The sequence below is a fragment of the Macrobrachium nipponense genome, chromosome 48 (assembly GCF_015104395.2).
Source record: "Macrobrachium nipponense isolate FS-2020 chromosome 48, ASM1510439v2, whole genome shotgun sequence".
In the NCBI taxonomy this organism is placed as follows: Eukaryota; Metazoa; Arthropoda; class Malacostraca; order Decapoda; family Palaemonidae; genus Macrobrachium; species Macrobrachium nipponense.
The window spans coordinates 23103721-23125808 of record NC_087223.1 but is presented as its reverse complement, the minus strand read 5'-3'; the positions used below and the strand labels follow the sequence as shown (position 1 = coordinate 23125808).

The 22088-nt window shown below is 41.6% G+C and overlaps 1 pseudogene; it reads right to left on the bottom strand.

Moving 5' to 3' along the window:
* Positions 1–22088, bottom strand: part of LOC135205126 (ATP-dependent DNA/RNA helicase DHX36-like) — a 93826-nt pseudogene that overhangs the window by 6000 nt on the left and 65738 nt on the right.

The window sequence follows — 22088 nt, the reverse complement described above, 5'->3', positions numbered from 1 at the left end:
ATCGATGAAGAGGAAAGAGGGATCGAAGAAAAAATTCGGGTATGTCTCTCCGCTAACTCCGAATCCTTTTTAAAAATTTCTGTAAAGAAATGTCCTCAACAGCAAATAAGACGCCTTCAACAAGTCTTTTCTCTCGCAAAGCGTCCTGCCGAGCTTCCACCGAAGCGTCCTGGCGAATGTCCACAAAAGCGTCCTCATAAGCGTCCTGCTGAGCGTCCTCAAAAGCGTCCTGGAAAGTGTCCTCCAAAAGCGTCCTGCCGAGCGTCCTCAAAAGCGTCCTGCTTAGCGTCCTGGAAAGCGTCCTGCTGAGCGTCCTCAAAAAACGTCCTGCTTAGCTACGAGCGTGTCTGAGCAGAGAACACCAAGTCTTCTGAACGACGTTCCAGAGAGGAACTCGTTGAGCGCCTTGATGCATGCAAGGCCGGCCCGCCAAGAGGCGTCCTGGCGAGCGACCTTGCCAACATCTCAATGTTATGACGACCGCGTTTTGCGTATGACGTTGAATATTTTTAAGGGACGTCCTCATGCGAGTCTCATGGAGAGCCGCACGCTGCTCCTGAAGAGTGTGAACACTAAAGGAAGACGTATGGCTTTCGTCTTCCGCAAGGTGCTTGCCGAGCGTCCTGGAGAATGTCTCTACTTATAGGACGTCGAGCACCTCCAAAGCTTCCTCACGTCTAAATTGCCCTTCTTATGCAGACCAGAGACATAAGTTGTTTGACGTGTGCAAAGCAGCTTGCCGGGCCGTCAAACTTATCAGCTTGCTTTTCGAAGTAAAGCGAACGTTACATAAAAGTATACGGAGCGCATGAGGAGAGGAGACGAATACGGAGTTGCTCCTCCAAAAGGTGGAATCAAGAATGTCCTTGATTACCAAATTCTTTTGGAATGCTAGCGAGGTTGAAACAGCTCTAACTTCATGAGCGTTCACTCGCAGGAGGCTCAAATCACTCTTCTGGCAAGATGAATGAGCCTCCTTAATAATGTATAAATGATGTATACATGAAAGCGTTCACTCGCCAGGAGGCTCAAATCAACTCTTCTGGAAAGATGTTTTCAAGAGGCCTCCTTAAATGTCCCTTAGGAAAAGAGCCAGTGCATTCTTCTAAAGGGAAAATGTGGTCTCTTTACTCTTTCATCCTCTCGTGACGAGAGAGAGGACGTGAAGCGTCCTCTTCTCTAAAGCTTCTTTAGGGGGCGCGAGTCCTTCCGAGAACTCCAACCCCTGTGTGGGAGGACGCCTCGGAGGCCGAGAAGCAATCCTTCAAGATTCGTGCACGTGCTCGATCTTCGGCAGCCTGGGAAGCGACAACAGGACCTGCCGAAAGGAAGCCAGATCAGCATGAAAAACCCGTAACCCTCCTTCGGCTTTTGACATGCCCTCTCCCTGGTTTCCTGGGAGTCCGACAGAGGTCTAGGCCATAGAGGCGTTATGGGGCCGATCTGACGTTCCCTCCTAACGAGAGAGAGGACGTGAAGCGTCCTCTTCGCTAAAGCTTCTTAGAGGGCGCGAGTCCTTCCGAGAGCTCCAACCCTTGCGCGGGGAGGACGCCTCGAGGACGAGAAGCAATCCTTCAAGATTCGTGCACGTGCACGATCTTTAGCAGCCTGGGAAGCGTCAACAGGTTCTGCCGCAAGGGACGCCAGATCGGTGGGGAGCCCCCGTAACCCTCTTGCGGCTTTCGACATGCCCTCTCCTGAGTCCTGGGAGTCCGATAGATCCAGGCCTAGAGGCATTATGGGGCCGATCTGACGCCCCCTCCACAACACAAGGGGCACTACACTTTCACAACACTGATTGGAGAGCGAGCACTTTAGTCTAAGATTACTTGATGTAATCCTCTAGCAGACACTTCTTCTAGGCCCGTAAGCCATACCACAGGGTTAGGCAAATAAAAACTACAGGAGGTTAGAAGGTTCATTATTTCTAACTTCTGTTTACTGTGGAGGAAAACTCCTGATTCTAACACGCTCTAAAATGCGTACATGAAACCTCCTTCTTCCGTAATCAGTCACACATTACACTAATTACATTGAACTTATGCAAAGAAAACATGTAAACGTCATATCTACTAAGTGAGTGTCTACCGAAAGTTCCGGTAGCCTCACCTTACCATGCAGACAACAAAGTCTGAAACTAGGCTAACTAGCTTCAGACATCAAATGCAATGAAAAAATTTACGATAGCGTATGCCTAGCCACAAATCCAAGATAATTGAAAAGAATAATTAGGATACTTAAGCGGCTAATGAAGTTTTCAAAATCCTAGGCGGAGGTCTGTAAACAGTTGTTTACCGACCGGCGACAGAAAAAATATGAATAGACAAAAATGGGAATAGTTCCTGATATCCACCTCCCACGGCGGGAATGGGTACTACCCCCCCCCCCCACCTCACCCCGCCCACTGCGTGTGCCGCGAATTTTTAAATTCTGTCGGACTTCAGAAAATACAGCTATATATATATCTGTAGGTAAGTTTCATGAACAAACAGTGAAGTACAGTTTTAATTTACGATCACGCTTGTTTGTATCTCTGAAAGTTCGTAAGTAGAACGTTAATAAGTAGAGGAGGGCTGATATTTGAGGAGTAAGTTCTCCAAAACTGAGAACATGTTTATTCTTTGTTCATTCACATAAAATAATAACCAGATGACTATCAATTCATAAAAAAAAAGGGCTGGCTAACTTGATGAAACAAAAAAGATATTCTTAAATATTTCTGAATTGGTTCCCCCAAATTTGGTTAACTGCATCTTCTGTCACTTACCTTCACAAGGTGTGCAACGTGCTCAGAGGCTCTTACACGGACAAACCCATCCACATCTATGAGTGAATCCTGGGAGTTGTAATTCAGCTTTTTACCAAAGAAGAGGAGGGGGTAATTTGGTACCATAGAGGAATCATGAATATAGACCTGGAAAAGTAAATCGAACACATGAACACGCATCACCTTGCCCAATCCATATCTATGCAGCAGACGAATATATACAACTGAGAGGAAGGTAATTTATAAAAGGGAAGATGATCAATAATACCAGGGGATTATTTGATAATAACATGATATTGTTAAACTACAATAAAGTTTTGTACACACTTACCTGGCAGATATATACTTAGCTATAGTCTCCGACGTTCCGACAGAATTTCAAATCTCGCGGCACACGTGACAGGTAGGTCAGGTGGTCTACCCTACCCGCCGCTGGGTGGCGGGTGTATGAACCAATCTATCTCTCCAGCCAGATTTTTTTCTTTCACTTGTCTCCTGAGGGGAGGCTGGGTGGGCCATTAGACGTATATATCTGCCAGGTGTAAAGTATGTACAAAACTATTGTAGCTTAACAATATCATTTTTGTACATGACTTCCCTGCCAGATATATACTTAGCTGATTGGCACCCTTGGTGGAGGGTAAGAGACAGCTAAAGTAATGGTAGGAGATAAGAAACAACTGATGTTGTAGGATATAAATAACCTTGGTTCTTACCTGTTCAGGCAGAAGACTTCATTGATACTGTCTCTGAGTCTGCGTTGCCTGGAGAGCTACAGCTAGGACGTGACCTGATGCTGAAAGACTCTCGGATCTATCCACTGGGATATATGATCCTTTGTGTGGTAGAATCCAAGTCGGATCCTGTTAAAGGGAGTTCATCCCTATCTTAACCCTCTTCCGCCGAAGCCCTAAAAATCAAAACCTCTACCTGTATGCCGGCGCCGGTTTGGAGTGAGCGCAGAACCGGAAAAATAATTTTTTCAAAAAATCACAGCGCGCTTAGTTTTGAAGATTAAGAGTTCATTTTTGGCTCATTTTTTTTTCATTGCCTGAAGTTTAGTATGCAATCATCAGAAATGAAAAATAATATCATTATCATATGTAAATAATGCGATATATGGTAGCGAAAAAAAAAATTCATAGATAATTGTATTCAAATCACGCTGTGCAAAAAAACGGTCAAAGCTAACGAGTTACTTTTTTTTTCGTTGTATTGTACACTAAATTGCAATCATTTTGATATATAATACATAGTAAAACAATAAAAGCAACACCGGAAAAATATTATCACAAAATGATGTACGAATTCGTAACGAGCGGACGTAAAAAAATGTTATTTTCAAAAATTCACCGTAATTCTAAATAATGTTCTAGAGACTTCCAATTTGTTTCAAAATTAAGACAAATGATTGAATATTACGATACTGTAAGAAAGTGTTTTAGAATTAGAATTGCAGATTTCGACCTATTCGGACGAGAGTTAAATTTGACCGAATGTCGAAATTTTAATATATATATTTTTTCATATGCAACATATTTCGAAGATGGAAAAAGCTACAACCTTCATTATTTTTTATTGTATTCTTCATGAATTTGCGACATTTTGATATATGAAAACTCTATAAAAAGCGGCTAATATGAAAAGGAGCAAATATTAGATAATGCCATGTACGTATTTCGGAGACTTGCGGCCGCGAATCGACGCGCGGAGTGAAGGTAAATATATTTTTCAAAAATTCACCATAAATCACAATATTGTTTTAGAGACTTCAAATTTGTTTCAAAATGAAGAAAAATGACGGAATATTACTAGGCCGTAAGAGTTTTAGCTTACAATTGCGTTTTTCAACTATTTCGGTAGAGTCAAATTTGACCGAACGTGGTTTTTTTTCTATTTATCGTGATTTATATGCAAATATTTCGAAAAAAAGAGAAAAGCTACAACCTTCAATCATTTTTAGTTGTATTCTACATGAAATTGCGCACATTTTCATATATAAAACTTTATGTAACAGCTAATTTTAAATGGTGCAAACATTTCGACAATCGCACAAAAAAATTCTGATTTTTTCGGAAGAGTTTACCAGCGCGAACGTAATTTTTTTTTTTTTTTCATAAATTCACCATAAATCAAAATATTGTGCTAGAGACTTCCAAGTCGTTGCAAAATGAAGGTAAATGATTGAATATTACTAGAATATAAGAGTTTTAGCTTACAATTGCGTTTTTCGACCATTTCGGTAGAGTCAAAGTTGACCGAAAGTTGAAATTTTTGCACTTAACGTTATTTATATGAAAATATTTCAAAACTGATAAAAGCTACAACCATGGGTTGTTTTTTGTTGTATTGTGCATGAAATTGCGCACATTTCCATATATAAAACTTTATGTAACGGCAAATTTAAAAGGGTGCAAACATTAGGACAATCGCACGAAAAATTTATCGGAAGAGTTATCGCACGAACGTAAGGAAAAAGTTTTTTCATAAATTCACCATAAATCGAAATATTGTGCTAGAGACGTCCAATTTGTTGCAAAATGAAGGCAATTGATTGAATATTACTATAATATAAGAATTTTAGCTTACAATTGCATTTCTCGACCATTTCTGTAGAGTCAAAGGTGACCAAAGGTTGAAATTTTTGCACTTATCATTATTTATATGAAAATATTTCAAAATTGATAAAAGCTACAATCATGAGTATTTTTTAGTTGTATTGTGCATGAAATTGCGCACATTTTCATATATAATACTTCATGTAAAGGATAATTTAAAATGGTGCAATAATTATGTCAAGTGACGAAATAATTTCCGAGGTGTGTCACTGATACTTTTTAGTGCGATAAGAAAGAAATTCGCGCTTGCGCGCCTGCGTAGCGATTGTAAACAAAACAACGCCTTGATCTGTGAACTCCCAGCATCCCCCAAGGCCGCATGATACAAAAGTTTTCGGCTGGTAGGCCTATAAGTATTTTTCCGCGAATTTTTAAAAAAACTTTTTTGAGCCGACGTATGATACGTCCAATCGGCATACGGGAGACATTTTGACTCGTCGTTTAATACGTCCACTCGGCGTAAGAGGGTTTAACAGTCCTAACCACTACTACCTGCAAGGAGCCACACTCATCAGACCACCTAACCAAACTACTAAAGATTAGTATTACAACCTAAAGAGATGCCTTCATGCATCCTCTTTAAGGCAACCAACAACAACAAATACAAGGGGAAAAAATTTATACTACTAAAAAACAGGATGGAGTTCCAAGCTCCCTGCCCCAGCACTGAATCCGCAGATACGTACGGGCCCAAGGTGAAGCATTTTTCGTAAGTGATTCTCACATCACGTAAGTAGTGGTTCGCGAACACTGACTGACATCTCCAGAATGTTATCTCCATCAGATTTCGCACGGACATATTCTTGTTGAAAGCAAGAGAAGTTGCTATGCTCTTGACTTCGTGCTTTCACTTTAAGAAGCCTAAGATGTTCTTCTCTGCAGGATCCGTGTGCTTCTTTGATGAGGCTTCTCAAGAAGAAGGACAATGCGTTCTTCGACAATGGACGAGTAGGGTCTTTTACTGAACACCACAGGACCTCTCGGTTGGCTTTCAGTTGCTCTTTTCTTCTAAGGTAGTTTTTTTTTTATTTCACCATTCTCACTGGGCAAAGAGTTCTCTTGGGTTCTTCTCCGACCAAGAAGATAACCCACGAATCTCGAAGTTCTTGGGCCATGGACTTGATGGGTTCTCATTCTTTGCAAGAAAACCAGGAAGGAAAGAGCAAATGAGAGAGTCCTCCTTAAAACCCACATTACCATCAATCGCCTGAAGCTCACTCACTCTTCTGGCGGAAGCTAGAGCCATCAAAAACAGTCTTCCTAGTAAGGTCTCTGAATGAGGCTGAATTAGGGGGTTCAAACCTAGAGGACCCAAGGAATTGAAGGACTACATCCAAATTCCAGCTAGGTGTCTTAGGAGACTGCATTTTCGTTGTATCAAAAGACCTAATAAGGTCCTGTAGGTCCTTATCTTCCGATAAGTTGAGGCCCCTGTGCCTGAAGACATTCGCCAACATACTACGATAGCCTTTAATCGTTGAAACGACTAAGTCACATTCTTGTCTTAAGAATAAAAAGAAGTCTGCAATTTGATTCACAGAGGTACTGGAAGAGGAAACGTTATTCCTCTTGCACCATCTTCTGAAGACATCCCACTTCGACTGGTACACACGTAAGGTGGAAGACCTCCTCGCTCTAGCGATTGCCTTAGCAGCTGCTGACGATGACGAAAAGCCTTTCGCTCTGACCAGTTTCTGGACAGTCTGAAGCCAGTCAGACTGAGAGCGGGGAGGTTTTTGTGGTACCTGTCGAAGTGGGGCTGTCTGAGAAGATCGCTTCTTAGAGAAAGCGATCTTGGAAAATCCACTAGCCATTCCAGCACCTCTGTGAACCAATCTTGTGCTGGCCAAAAGGGAGCTATCAAAGTCATCCTCGCGGAATCTGACTCTGCGAACTTTTTTAAAGTCAACCCCAGAATCTTGAAGGGGGGAAACGCGTATACGTCGAGTCCTTTCCAATCGAGTAGGAGAGCGTCTATCCCTATTGCTCCTGGATCCGAGATGGGCGAGCAATACAGATCCAGTCTTTTGTTCTTTGAAGTTGCAAACAGGTCTAAGAGAGGCCTGCCCCACAACTTCCAAAGGCTCTGGCAAACATCTTTGGTGCAGAGTCCCACTCTGTGGGAAGGACCTGATCTTTCCTGCTGAGGAGATCTTGCCCTTACATTCCTTTCTCCCTGTACGAATCTGGTGAGAAGTTTTATCCCCCACCCTTTCTTCAATTGTCCACAGAAGAAGATCTCTTGCTGTTTCGTACAGAGAGAAGGAATGCGTTCCCCCTCTGTTTCCTGATGTATGCCAGAGCCGTGGTGTTGTCCGAGTTTATTTGCACAACTGCTCCTGTCACATCTGACTCAAACTCCTTCAGAGCAAGCCACACGGCTATTAGTTCTTTCCTGTTGATGTGCCAGGAAGACTGGTCCCCCACCCAGGTTCCTGACACCTCCTTGGTTCCCAGAGTCGCCCCCCAACCTGTTTCCGACGCATCGGAGAACAACACCAGGCTGGGGTTCTGGGATTGAAGAGACAGTCCCTGCGAGAACTTGTTGGGATCCGCCCACCATGCTAACTCCTCCTTGATTTGATGAGAAATTGACAGGGAGAACTTCAAATCCTGAGAAGGACGACTCCAATTCCGATGAAGAAAGAATTGGAGCGGTCTCAGGTGCAACCTTCCGAGGGAAAACAAATTGCTCCAGTGAGGAGAGCGTCCCAGCAGACTCATCCACTCCCTCACTGTGCATACTTCTTTCCCTAAGAAGGTTGTTACTTTTTCGAGTCCCCGGGCTATCCTCTCCTGTGACGGATAAACCCGAAAACTCAGAGAGTTCATCTGCATCCCCAGATAAACGCATTCTTGAGCGGGAATCAGACTTGACTTCTGCAGATTGACCAGAACTCCTAAGGAATAAGTCAAATCCAGGGTTTTCTTCAAGTCCTTCAGACAACGATCTCTGGAATTGGCCCTTATAAGCCAATCGTCGAGGTAGAGCGAAATCCTCACCCCTTCTAGGTGAAGCCATTGTGCTACATTCCTCATGATGGCCGTAAAGACTTGGGGGGCCGTGGAGAGGCCAAAACACAGGGCCCTGAATTGGAAGATTCTTCCCCCCATCATGAATCTTAGAAACTTCCTCGAGGAAGGATGGATTGGTACGTGGAAGTAAGCGTCCTGTAAGTCCAAGGGACACCATCCCAGTCCCCTGGACGGAGTGCTTGCTAACACGAGGCAGTGGTCTCCATCGTGAACTTCTTCTTTTCGACGAAGAAGTTCAGGGCGCTTACGTCCAACACTGGTCTCCATCCCCCTGAGGACTTCGGAACAAGGAACAGGTGGTTGTAAAAGCCTGCCGAAAGATGATCTGCCACTAGTTCGATCGCCTCCTTTCCAGCATATGATCTACTGCTAGTCGGAGGGGGCTTGATTCATGATGGGGCTCCCTGTATCTGGCTGTCAACTCCCTCGGGGTATTCGTCAAGGGAGGCCTCGAAGAGAACGGGATGAGGTAGCCCTTCCTCAAAATTGACAGGGTCCAGGCATCTGCGTCTTTCTGGGCCCAGACTTCTGCAAACTGTAAAAGCCTGGCGCCTACAGTTGTCTGAAGGACTTGAGTCTTACTTGGGAGGTTTGATTGACTTCGTAAAAGTCCTCCCTCTTCTATTTGGTTTCCGACCTCTGAACGAAGAGGATCTAGAGGTAGAAGCCCCTCGAAAGGGTTCCTGAGAGGTCGGCTTAGCTTTCTTCGTCTTAGTCTGGAAGGTAGGGCGCGGCTTCCTTGCAGACTGCGCTAGAAGGTCCTGCGTAGCTTTTGCAGAGAGAGCCTTCGAAATGTCTTGAACCAGGTGTTTAGGAAACAGCTGCGTAGAGAGAGGGGCAAAAAGCAAAGACGATCTCTGAGCATGTGAGACAGACTTTGTTAAAAATGAGCAAAATACTGATCTTTTCTTCAAGACCCCTGCTCCAAACAGTGAAGCTATTTCGCTGGCCCCATCCCTCACCGATTTATCCATACAGGATAAGACACAATTCAAATCCTCCGGAGAAAACGTGTCCGGTCTTTGAGTTTCTTGGCTAGGACTCCGAGGGACCAATCGAGAAGTTGAAAACTTCCAAGACTCTAAAAATGCCTTTTAGAATGTGATCCATTTCATTCATTGCCCACATAGTTTTGGCCGAATTCAAAGCTGATCTTCTAGTGGCGTCTACTAGTGCCGAAAAATCTGCGTCAGCTGAAGACGGAAGGCCCAGTCCCAAGGGTTCTCCTGTCTCATACCAAAATCCTGTCCGTCCTGAAAGCTTCGACGGAGGGAAGGCAAACATAGTTTTCCCCGCTTCTTCTTTAGTACGCATCCATGACCCGAAACTCTTGAGCGCTTTCTTCATAGAAAGAGTCGGTTTCATTCTCACACACGAAGATCCTTTCGTTGCTTTCGCTGTGGAGAACAACGAGTGTGGAGAAGGAGGAGCAGTAGGGCTCAAAGACTCTCCGAACTCCTGAAGGAGAAGCTCTGTGAGCTTCTTGTACGAAGAAAACTGCTGCCGATGTATTAGTTTCTTCCTAAGAGGCTTCCTGGTCTTCTTGAAGAGGAGAACGAGGATGAGGAGAACGAGGATGAGGATCCTTATGAGAATCCTTAGATGATTTTCCTAGCTGGGGTACAGTGCGATGAAGGAGACAAAACGTCTTGAATGAGGAGAAGATTCCAAAGTAGAGCGGCGTACAGGAAAACGAGGAGTCGTAATAGAAGGACGCTTATCCGAAAATTCTTGTCTCATATCGCATTCCTTCCTAAACGAAGACACCACTCTTAACAGCAAAAGAGGAAGGACTCCCTTCCCTAGAAAGACCACGTCTATCCCCGGGGAGACTACGAGAGGGAGAGCGCCTACTAAAATCCTGGCGCCGATCGTGAGGAGAGCGGCTACTAGGCGCCGAGCGCTATCTGTCACAGGGCGCTTAGGGGAATCCTGGCGCCTACCAAGCGGCGAAACGTTGCTAAAAATAGGGCGCCTATCAGGAGCAGGGCGCTTGAGAGGCTCTTGATGCCTACGAAGCGGAGAGCGGCTGCTATGCTCCGAGCGCTTAAACGGAACAGGGCGTTCGACGAGATCTTGGTCCTTACCAAGGGGAGAATGTCTGTAAGGCTCCGAGCGCCTAACAGAAGCAGGGCGCTTGAGGCGTTCTTGACTTCTAGCAAGAGGAGACCGATCAGGAGTAGGGAGTCTCGAGAATGAAGAGCGCCTACTAGGAGAACGAAGCAAACGAGGATCAAGGCGTCTTTCTCCAGGAGAACAGCTACTAAAAGAAGGACGCTTACCAGGCGCAGGGCTCCTACTAGACTCTTGATGTCTTACAGGGGAGGAGCGAACTCCATGCGATGAGCACCTACAAGTCACGTTATCCGACGCCCGACGACAGTAGTCGGAAGGAGAAGCGCGCCTACTTTCAGAAGGGCATTCCCTAGGTTCTCTGAGAAGGCGAGGAGAAGAAAGACGAGACGGAGACGACGAAAAAGTACGTATTCTATGACCTGAGCGACTCTCTCTTCTTGCTAACGAACTCTAGAGAAGGAGAAACAGAAGGGGCGGAGCGTCTACCCGAGGCAGGAATCCGATCTGGGGAAATATCTTCATAGTCCAATGAGCGCCTATCCGACGAATGGCGTCTCGACACCTCCGAGCGGGAGTGGTGTTCCTCTCGTGAAATCCTACGATGTGTAGAAGTATCCTCAAAAGAAGGAGATCGCCGATTACAAGGAGAGCGCTCTTCCGACGAAAAGCGCCTCGATCTCTTGATAGGGAGAGACAAATCCTTCCTTCTACGCGATCTCGATGCCAAGGAGTCCGCCAAGGCTGTGATCTGAGCTTGTAGGCCCGCTAGCACTCGAGAAGGAGAGTCCCCAGGATCTTCTTCCGAAGCCAGCTCAGCGCGAGGAGCGGGAGAAGGAGGGCGATCACAGGATTCTCCTAGGCTTCTTTGCTTGCAAGGAAGCTACATCAGAAAAGTCTTCTGGGCTGGACGCTAACGTACTGAAGGGAGCCTCCGCAGCCCTCTTCAACGGGCGTGACGCCTCCTTAGAGCTCCAACCACGCTTCGGCGAAGGAGAAGAGGACGACGAAAAACACTGACGAAGAATATTCTTCTTCTTACGATCCAAGGCAGCCTGGGAGCGAACTTCAGGATCTGCCGAGGGGACGCCTGACCGGTGGGGGCTCTCCCTAGCCCTCCTGCGGCTTTCGACTTCCTCCTCCACTGGAACTGGGAGTCTGGAAGAGGTCTAGGCCTGGAGGCACTAAGGAGCCGGTCAGACGCACCCTCCACATCACTGGGTACACTGCACTTATCATCACTGACACTCTTACCTTGATCAGTACGAAGATTCTTGTCTTCCTTAGAACACAAGGAAGCTTTTGAGGCCGCCGCCTCGAAGACGAATCTACGGCTTCGGTGCGGGGAGCAGAGCTGAGACCTGGGAGGAAGGTTCTAAAACTACATTAATGTTAGTTTCATTCTCACTCATTCTCGACCTGCTCGAACTCCTTGAAGAAGCTTTACGTACCCTATCCCTTTCAAGTTTCCTAATATAAGAAGAAAGAGCCTTATATTCATCTTCGTTCAAAACCTCACACTCTTGACACGGGTTACTAAACGAACATTCATTCCCCCTACATTTAACACAGATAGTGTGAGGGTCAACCGCAGCTTTCGGTAACCTCACCTTACATCCATCAGTCAAACATACTCTAAACAAAACCGGAGTTTTGGAAACAGAATCAAAATCAGACATTCTACAGGAAAATCCAGCGCAAAGTCAATAACGGTCCACAATCAGCGTATGCCAAGCCAAAATAGAGCGAATACGTCACCAAAATGTCCAAATCAATCTCCAGGCAAGCGAGAAATGAAGAATATATCGGAATGAAACGACAACCGTTGTTATCGCTTCAGCGACAGAAAAAAATCTGGCTGGAGAGATAGATTGGTTCATACACCCGCCACCCAGCGGCGGGTAGGGTAGACCACCTGACCTACCTGTCGCGTGTGCCGCGAGATTTGAAATTCTGTCGGAACGTCGGAGACTATAGCTAAGTATATATCTGGCAGGGAAGTTCATGTACAAAAAAAAGATTTATGGCTGATACTGAATAATATCAATCAGGTGAAGAACAGAGCAAATAGTGTGACATGAATTAAGGTATATTTGACTACAAACAATTGTTAGCATTAACATGAGATGAGGGCAAGTTTCACAAAAAGTCCCACTACATGAGGACCTACAGATATTACAATGTACCATTATTCTTATTGCTTCCATTTTTTTTACTGAAATGTACAAACTTCAAGTGGGAAAAAGAGAAAAAAAATATGAATGAATAACAATGAATATGAGAGATAAAATTGAGCAAAAAAAAAAAAAATCAATACAGATAATCAAATGAAAAGCAACGACTCAACATACTACAACCTACCTTACTAGACTTGATTTTCTCTCTGTACATCAGCCAAGGACTCTCGAAAAGACCCTCTTTTTCATTGACCGACTTTGGGTGGAGATGTACGCGTCGTTCGTAAGCCGTGAGCATGGGCGGATTTCTGTTGGGCTTCGGTTTCCTCACGGGCAGCGCTCTTGTTACGTTCGGGTAAAGGCCAGCAGTTATGATGGCTCTGACTAGAGCAAGGTTGTCAGAATTACGATTGGCCTCTTCTGCAAGCGGGAGAAAAAAAAGTTGTCACGAGACTCAACGATGTAACCAAAAAACGTTGTCGTGAGACTCAATGATAGAACCAAATGCCAATGAAAGTGACTATGCAAAAAAAAATAAATAAAAAAAAATAATGGATGGAAACTAGAACTGAAGAGGTACAGCACATACAATTGTGGAAGCCTCTTTACTTATAAGATATGTGACACATGGAATAAACTTCCACCAGAAATTGTTAAGTATATCTTAGTTTTACCAGACCACTGAGCTGATTAACAGCTCTCCTAGGGCTGGCCCGAATGATTAGATATTTTTTATGTGGCTAGGAACCAATTGGTCACCTAGCAACGGGACCTACATTTTATTGTGGGATCCGAACCACACCATATAAAGAAATAAATTTCTATCACCAGAAATAAATTCCTCGAACTTCAGACCACTGGATTGGCAGCCGAGCACGAAAACCACTCGTCCAATGAGGAACTTAACAGAAATTGTACACAGCAACAGTGTGAGTTAAAGAAAGCTAGACAAAATCATTAGGACACTGTGAATGAACAGTAAAACCTGCTCCTAAAGATAAGTGAACATATGATGTCTCCTCGGATGTACTATGTCTTTGAGACATGCTAATCTTTGTAACTCCTTGTAACTATCTATGTATCTACACAAATATTCATTACATATCCTTAGGAATACTTTGATATCAGTGCATTTTATATAGATGAATTGTGAACATCAATAATGATTCTAGTACATACTAAATTTGAAACCATAAGTAATCTTGATATGATCCCAATAGCCAAACTGTACCAAGAATGAGCTGAATTAGAAGATTATTCAATGGCAATGTTGTGCTTGGAATGAATTTGGATTATTTTAAATAGCAAAACTGTGCAGGAAATCAACCTAAATGGTTTTACAACACCAAACCTACCAGGAGTTTATGAAGATAACAAATATTCTATGAGACTGTAAGCCTGGCCTTACCTGACCGAGGATTTTTGATGTTCACAAATTTGTGATCGTACAAAAGACCCATGAATTGTTGACGCATGTTCCTGTGGAAGGAGGAAACATTACTTTTCTTGGGAAAAAAAAGAAAGAAAGAAAAAAAAAGTTAAATTCTAATTTAAAAAATGTGAAAAGTACAAATTAGCTCATCAGTTCATCAGATTTTCTTGGCTTAGCCACATTATTTTTATGGTTTTTGCTATGCCCACTTTTCTGATTAGTATAATTATCATTAACAGGTTAAGGAAAATCTGGCAATGCTGAATGTAATATATAAAACATACTGGAAGCAGAAGCCCCCATCCCCCATAGATATTTGCAGTGGCAGACTAAATTATTACAATAATACATTAGTCTAGCAGATCAATGACTTATACTACTAAAAGAGGCCTCGGGGAGGGCCAAACAGATACTGCAAGGAACTTTTAGAAGTACCTTCCAGGTCGACAACATTGAGAAACCCAATCTCAGAGATGAACGAGATATTCTCCGTCATGATTTCTTTACTTTAAAATAGTATATCAACTTACTTGAGTTGATACAGGACAGCAGTTGAAAGGAAGTTTTCCCGGACAAACTGTCGATCATTGTGTGCCTGACAAGCCCGTTCCCATCCATCGTACACGTACACGTACATCATGTGATCACTCTTGGTGTTCTTGCTGAACCGCTTCTTGATAGCGTCTACTATTTTCTCTTTGCCCTGCCAGAAACGAAATGCAGAACATAGTGACGTGTTTCTTTCAATTATTGTCAAGTGAAAAACTTCATGACCAAACTATTCAAACTTACAGTCTTAGTTCAAAAAAACATTACAAAGCTCACTCTACTCACATGTTCATAGATCTGCAAATCTTAAAAATGTTCAGCAGTATCAAAATAAGATAAAACTTTGTACGAAGATATGGATTTCCACTCTAAAGTATAAGGAACTAAAGTCAAACCAGATCTACGAATTAATCAAATTTGCAAACAAGAGTATTATCTGAACAATGATTAAAAGATGAGTGACATCAAATGTAAAATTTACTGAAAATTCCACCACTATTTTATATAAGTTTATTTAACAACTATATCATGCCAAAAAATCTTTCTTATGGTACCTCACAATTACCTATTGATCGACAGCATTCACTTCAACATACAAATGGTCGTTTATACACGATACATTCACTTACCAAAGGAACAACGAAAGGATCCTTGAATGACAAGCAGGCAGCCACCGTCAAAAATGTCAAAAAATGGGCCCAACACAAGAAAATATCGCAGCCATGAGAAGCATACGGCCAGTGAGAGGATCAATTGGCAGTCGTGCCAAGTGGAAACCCAACGGAGTGAGGTTTTCACTCTCGTCGAGAGCATTGATAGTTTCCAACATCTGTAAAAAAAAAAAAAATACACAAACTAGATAATTATCTTTATACGTATATTCATTTCACAACTTCCTACTTTCATAATTTTCTAATTAATATTAAAGTACCAACTACCATAGTGTGGCTTGTACATCGTATTTTATCTGGCACAAAAGACCTCTTGCAAGCTTCCTTTCGCCAACAGCTTCAATGATATCTTTCACTTATTTTTCTTTGTCTTATTTAGTCTATTCCTACCTGGTATCTATCTTATTTCATTATTCAATACCTCAGTTTTGAACCCTTATGATAATCCTTCAGACCTTCACTTCACATCGTTAAGTGTGACTGTGATCTCACTAACTGTTCAATCATTCTGCTTTCAAGCTCCTAGAATTTGAATCTTCCAACTCTTTTGTAAAGTGATGCATGCAGTTGGATAAAAAGATACAGAGGACACGTCTATCTAAGTGGAAACTGGTTTAAGACAGACCTGAACAAACCAGACAGTTGAGGTGGAAGAGACCAAAGGAAAATGAAAAGTAAAAGGGACAGGGTCATGGTAGCTCTGTTATCATCATAAATTAATTCAAAACAACTTAGGGGCATTTTTAGATTCTTCGACATCTCTCCCAAACAATTTGTTCTTAAATGAGAGGTTAAATTTTGAGTAAAGCAGAGGGAATGGATGCATCTACCTGGGACAGATTAAAAAAAAAAATACTTTATTCTGAAAAAGTTATTGCGACAACCAAAACCATCAATGCTGTCAGACATACTACATTAATACTTAAATGACATTTACAAAAATTAGAAAAATTCCAATGCAAGAACATGTCTGCAGTTCTGAGAAAAAGACTCCCTACGTCTGCAGCTCTGAGACCCAAGACCTCCCCTACCTTTAATGACGAGTCCACAACAGACTCATCTGGTGGCATCATAATTTTTGACAGGAAGGGTTTGACCGAGCCCAGCCGAAGGATCTTGACATGCAGTATGATTTCCTCGAGTCGCGTGCGTAAAATCTCTGGCAGGGGATACTCGTCCATGAGTTTCTCTCTGACGCGTGTGAATAGGTGATAACAGATGCCTTCTTGAACCCTGTAAAAGAAAAAGAAGAAAAAAAATATGTACAATTATGGACTGAGTGTCTTTCAAAATGAGCAAAAATTCATTTGAAACATACTTCAAATAACATTACAGGCAGTCCCCGGGTTATGACGGTCTTGGCTTACGACGTTCCGAGGTTACGATGCTTTTCAATTATATTCATCAGAAATTATTTCCTGGGTTATGACGCATGTTCCAGAGTTACGACGCCTACAAACGCTGATCTGGCAGATGAAATGAGGGCCTCAGAACCAGCGAGTCGTATATGCCACTTTTAAAAAATGAGTAAATTGGCCTCAAAGTTTATCATTCATTACTCTGCTTCTAAGAAAGATATCGATTTAAACTTAGTTTCATATGAAAGCTATACTCTTTATAAGTTTTTTGTGAAAATTTGAAAAAAATTGTTGGGTGCGCTTGCGCGCTAGCATTCAAAATGTCTGCCAAACTCCCATTTTTTTTAATATTTGAGTCATAACAAGCACTTAAACCATAATTGAATGTGTTAAAACGATAATAAAGTTATCATATTGTTGTAATAATGATGATGATATTAATAAGAGTAATATCATTATTATTATTATCATTAATAATAATAATGGTAATAATAATGATAATAATACTATTAATAATAATATTGATAAGTAATAATAGTGTGCTGAAAAGACGATACATTTTTGTGATAAGAAACCGAGTATTGCTAATGATAATAATGATAATAATAATAGTAATAATAATAACAATGGGAATAATAATAATGATAATAATGATAATAATGATAATAATAGTAATAATAATAATGATGATAGTACAATAATATTAGTACTAATAATGACACTGATGATGATAACCTTTCATCATCATAATACATCGATACTTATAATCAATCACAAGAAAATACTATAATAGAATAGTAATACTATTGTCATAATAATAATGATAATAATAATAATAATAATAATAATGATAATAATAATAATGATAGAAATAATAATATTATGATGGTTGTAATAATGATGTTGACGATGATAACCTTGAATCACCATGATGTTTAACCATCAATAATACACAATAATAATATTATCATAATAATTTTTTTTTACAACTACTACTAGGGCCCCCATCCTTTAATAGAAGCTGCAATGTGAAGGGGACTTAACTCGATCAGATTGCAGTCTGTTAGCTCCAAACATCGCTACCAGCTGTGACCCTCATCCACTACTACTACTACTACTACTACTACTACTACTACTACTACTACTACTACTACTACTACTACGACTATTATTACTATTCTAATAATGAAAAAAATGTTATAATCTGTACTCATCATAAAAATTACTGTACATCCGCTAAATAAAGAGTAATTTAGACAAAATAACAGCACAACACAACAGATAATCGTAATCTCCCGCGATGATCACTGAAGTGAGATGTAAACATTGGCGGGAGATTGTAAGCTGCGAGGTGATTGGTCGATGCTTCACGCGCCTTATGGGGAAAAACGCTCATTGGTCTAGAATTCGCTACCCGCGAAGTGACGCTTGCGCTCTCATTGGCTTAATCAGCGCTAGTGATATGCGTCGATCTGGTCCTCATGAAGCGTCCGAGCGGCTGCCAGCACCGCTCGAAGTCATGTTCTTTCCTGTAGCTAAAATCGATAATTCCGACTGTCCCAGTAGGAATTTCGACCGTATGTAAATGGTGGAATGGCCTAGAAATGCCTCAAATACACAGAGAAAAGGTTGCCAAATCTACCAGTATGCATAACTCCAAATCCGTGGAAGTGGCATATCCGACTTTCTGGTTCTGGGACCTCAAATATGACACCAAAAATGCAAAATAATCAATATTTAAAGTTTTTTTATGAAAAATGCAATAAGAATGCAGTTTACATAGTTTTGAATGCACACAAAGCATTAAAAGTAAGGTTTTCTTAGGATTTTTGACAATGTTCTGGCTTACGACGATTTTCGGCTTACGACGCGTCTCAAGAACGGAACCCCCGTCGTAACCCGGGGACTGCCTGTATTCTAAAATTCGCGAGTACTCGACATTTCTCTAAAAACACTTATAACTGCCTTATTTGTGGCAGGTTAAAAATGATCCACAATAAAAGCAAGGAACCATTCTACCAACACACCGCAGAAGAGAAACTCACCTTCCGGCTCGCCCTCTGCGCTGTTTGGCATTTGCGTGAGTTACCCATTCCGGCATGAGAGTTTGCACGTTACCCTCTCTGTCATAATTCTTCATCTTGATCCAGCCACTGTCTATCACGTAGACTATGTCGTCTATAGTGATGCTCGTTTCTGCGATGTTGGTTTTGCCTAACACTATCTTGCGCACACCTGAAATGGAAGCAATTGTTGACCTGCAAAATTCTGTTTACCCACCATTAAAGTTTCTTCAACAGTTTTTGCAATATTTCATCATTAAAGACATTATGAAAACAATTCCAACAGATATTCTAAAAACATTTGCATTTAGTTTAATAAAGTCCACTAACTATATGATTCACTTTAAGTGATCTCATCTGAAATGTACTATACTCAACCTTAACCTTTTTTACAGCTATTCAACACTGACCTATTTGCAGACTCTATATCCATAGTTAACAATGGATATATGTAGTAATTACTGGAAAGAGATGCTAATTCATTCTTCATTTTCACACAGATCTTTCACAAGGCATATAAATTAACCTAAGAAATTATATGATCTAAAACAAGTGTACTGAAGTTTATTAACATAACTGGATAAATCTTCAAGTACTGAATATAGTATATAGTTTAAGAAAAAGGCAACTGGGTAATTCTACACGTACCTTGTGGAGGCCTATCGAAAACTTCTCTCTGGTTGACTGTGGGCATCATGGTAGTGCAATGGAATCACAAGAGTATTTCCTGAAAAGAGGAAACATATTTGTTTTCAAACTTCTGACCATTGTTTGTTTGTTTGTTTGTAAGGTGTTTTTATGTTGTATGGAACCAGTGGTTATTCAGCAACAGGACCAACGGCTTTACGTGACTTCCGAACCACTTCGAGAGTGAACTTCTATCACCAGAAATACACATCTCTAACACCTCAGTGGAATGCCCGAGAATCGAACTTGCAGCCACCGAGGTAGCAAGCCAAGACCATACTGATCACATCACCGAGGCGCTCAACTTGTGACCATTATTGATCAAAAACTTCATTGTATTATATGGCAGAGCCATGGCTTGTCAGCTTGGGACTTAAGCGGGCCGGCCAGAACCCTTATACGTATATGAGGGTATAGGGCGAAAAAATGCAGTGATGAAAAAATTCATGGAGCAATGCAGAATACATATACGAATAATTTCGTCAAAATTCCTCTTACTTTCGTAGTTACAGAGTAATTAGTAGACGTAACTCAAGAAGCCAAAACATTGATCTGTACAAGAAAATGCAATATTCTGTTATTGTAAATTTTATAAATATTATTGTCAAAGAAATTGTGAGCAATGGCATCTGTAGAGATTCCATGAGTCGCAGAAGGGAAGTCAGCTACCAACCACGATGCAGTGCGAGCAAACAAACCCCATGTAGTGTACACGTTCGAGTTTCCCTTCTTGACATTCGCTTTGCTTTTATGTATGTTTATATTTGTTTCGGCAAGAATTTCGTCTTGCCAATGAGGAAAAGACAAGCAAGATATCTCGCTAACATACAGACAAAGAAAATTCGATCTAATATGATTACAGAATATCATAATATACGCGATATTAGCATAGTTAGTAAAGAGAGAGAGGAAGGGTTGCGTAGTAAGTAACGCCCCCGTCTTGCCTGACACACACGTCACACCGTGACCCAGGCTACGATCTTTGAGCAAATGGATCTTCATTGATGATAAATAACATAGTTTTGGTTTATTTATTAATACCCAAAAAGGAATATGAAATTCATAATAATCATGATTTATTGACATTGCCTTTATAAAAATAGAGAGTACAAGTTTGAGCTTCACCTCTGACATTCTCTTGCTTTTATGTTTATCTTTTTTTCGGCAAGGAATTTCATCATGCCAAAGAGGAAAATACAAGGAATACATATCGCTAACATACAGAAGAAGAAAATTCTCTGTAATAAAGCTGAGTTTGGTTAGAGAAGGAGAGAGAGAGAGAGAGAGTTGCATAGGAAGGAGTGCCCTGTCTTGCCTAGACGCAGTGGCACCCAGGCTTAGAAATTGATATACGTATGAGCAAAGGGATCATCATTTATGAGTTTAAACTTATGATAAATAACATAGTTTTGGTTTATCAATACCCAAAAAAGAAATATACATTCATAATAATCATTATTTTATTAAACACTGTCTTTATAAAAATACAAAGGAAAAACTTTGAATGCCTGTATCTCAAAATGTTATTGTTATTATACAATTAAGTTTGTTCATACTTACCTGGCAGATATATTATATAGCTGTATTTTTCTGACGTCCGACAGAAATTTCAAACTCGCGGCACACGCAGTGGGCGGCCAGGTGGTAGTACCCATTCCCGCCGCTGGAGGCGGATATCAGGAACCATTCCCATTTTCTATTCATATTTTTATTAATGCCTCTGTCTCCTGAGGGGAGGAGGGCGGGCACTTTAATTATATATATCTGCCAGGTAAGTATGAACAAACTTAATTGTATAATAACAATAACATTTTGTTCATGCCACTTACCTGACAGATATATATATAGCTGAATCACACCTTCGGATGGTGGGAAAAGACAGAATAGGATTTTTTTTTTTTTTTGGGAAACTAAAATTAAGTAGATGATATACATCTTGGTTCCTTACCTGTTTGCAAAGTAGACTATGTAAATTACTGTCACGTAAGGCTGCTTTTGCTTAATTACAGAGTTGCCAGCCAGGTGGAGACCTGTAGTGCTGGTGCGCTCTGGATGATCTGTCAACGGGTGTGCGAGACCTCACTCAGCGTGACAAGATCATCGGGCCATACAAATGAGGGCAACGAAGCAACTGACCACCACCTGACCAACTATACACAAAAACCCCTTAAGACTAACTAACGGATGGGAGATCTTCACATAAGACTCACCACAACCTAAAAACACAACAACCTAACTTAACCTAACTAAGGAATAGGGAAAGAGCTACTTCGGACCCCAATACTGTGTCCGCAGAAACGTATGGCCCCAGTGCATTACAATCGTCATAGATCGTTCTCACATCCCTTAGGTAATGTGAGGCGAAGACGGAGTTGCTCCTCCAAAAGGTGCAATCGAGGATGTCCTTGATTGACATGTTCTTTTGGAAGGCAAGAGAGGTAGCGACGGCTCGTACTTCGTGCGCTTTTACTCGGAAGAGGCTCAAATCAGTCTTCTGGAAAGATGAATGAGCCTCCCGAATGGTGTCCCTTAGAAAGAAAGCCACAGCATTCTTCGATAAAGGTAACTCTGGCCTCTTCACAGAGCACCAGAGGTTACCTGAGGGACCTCTTACCTCTTTAGTTCTATGCACATAGAACTTGAGAGCCCTTACCGGG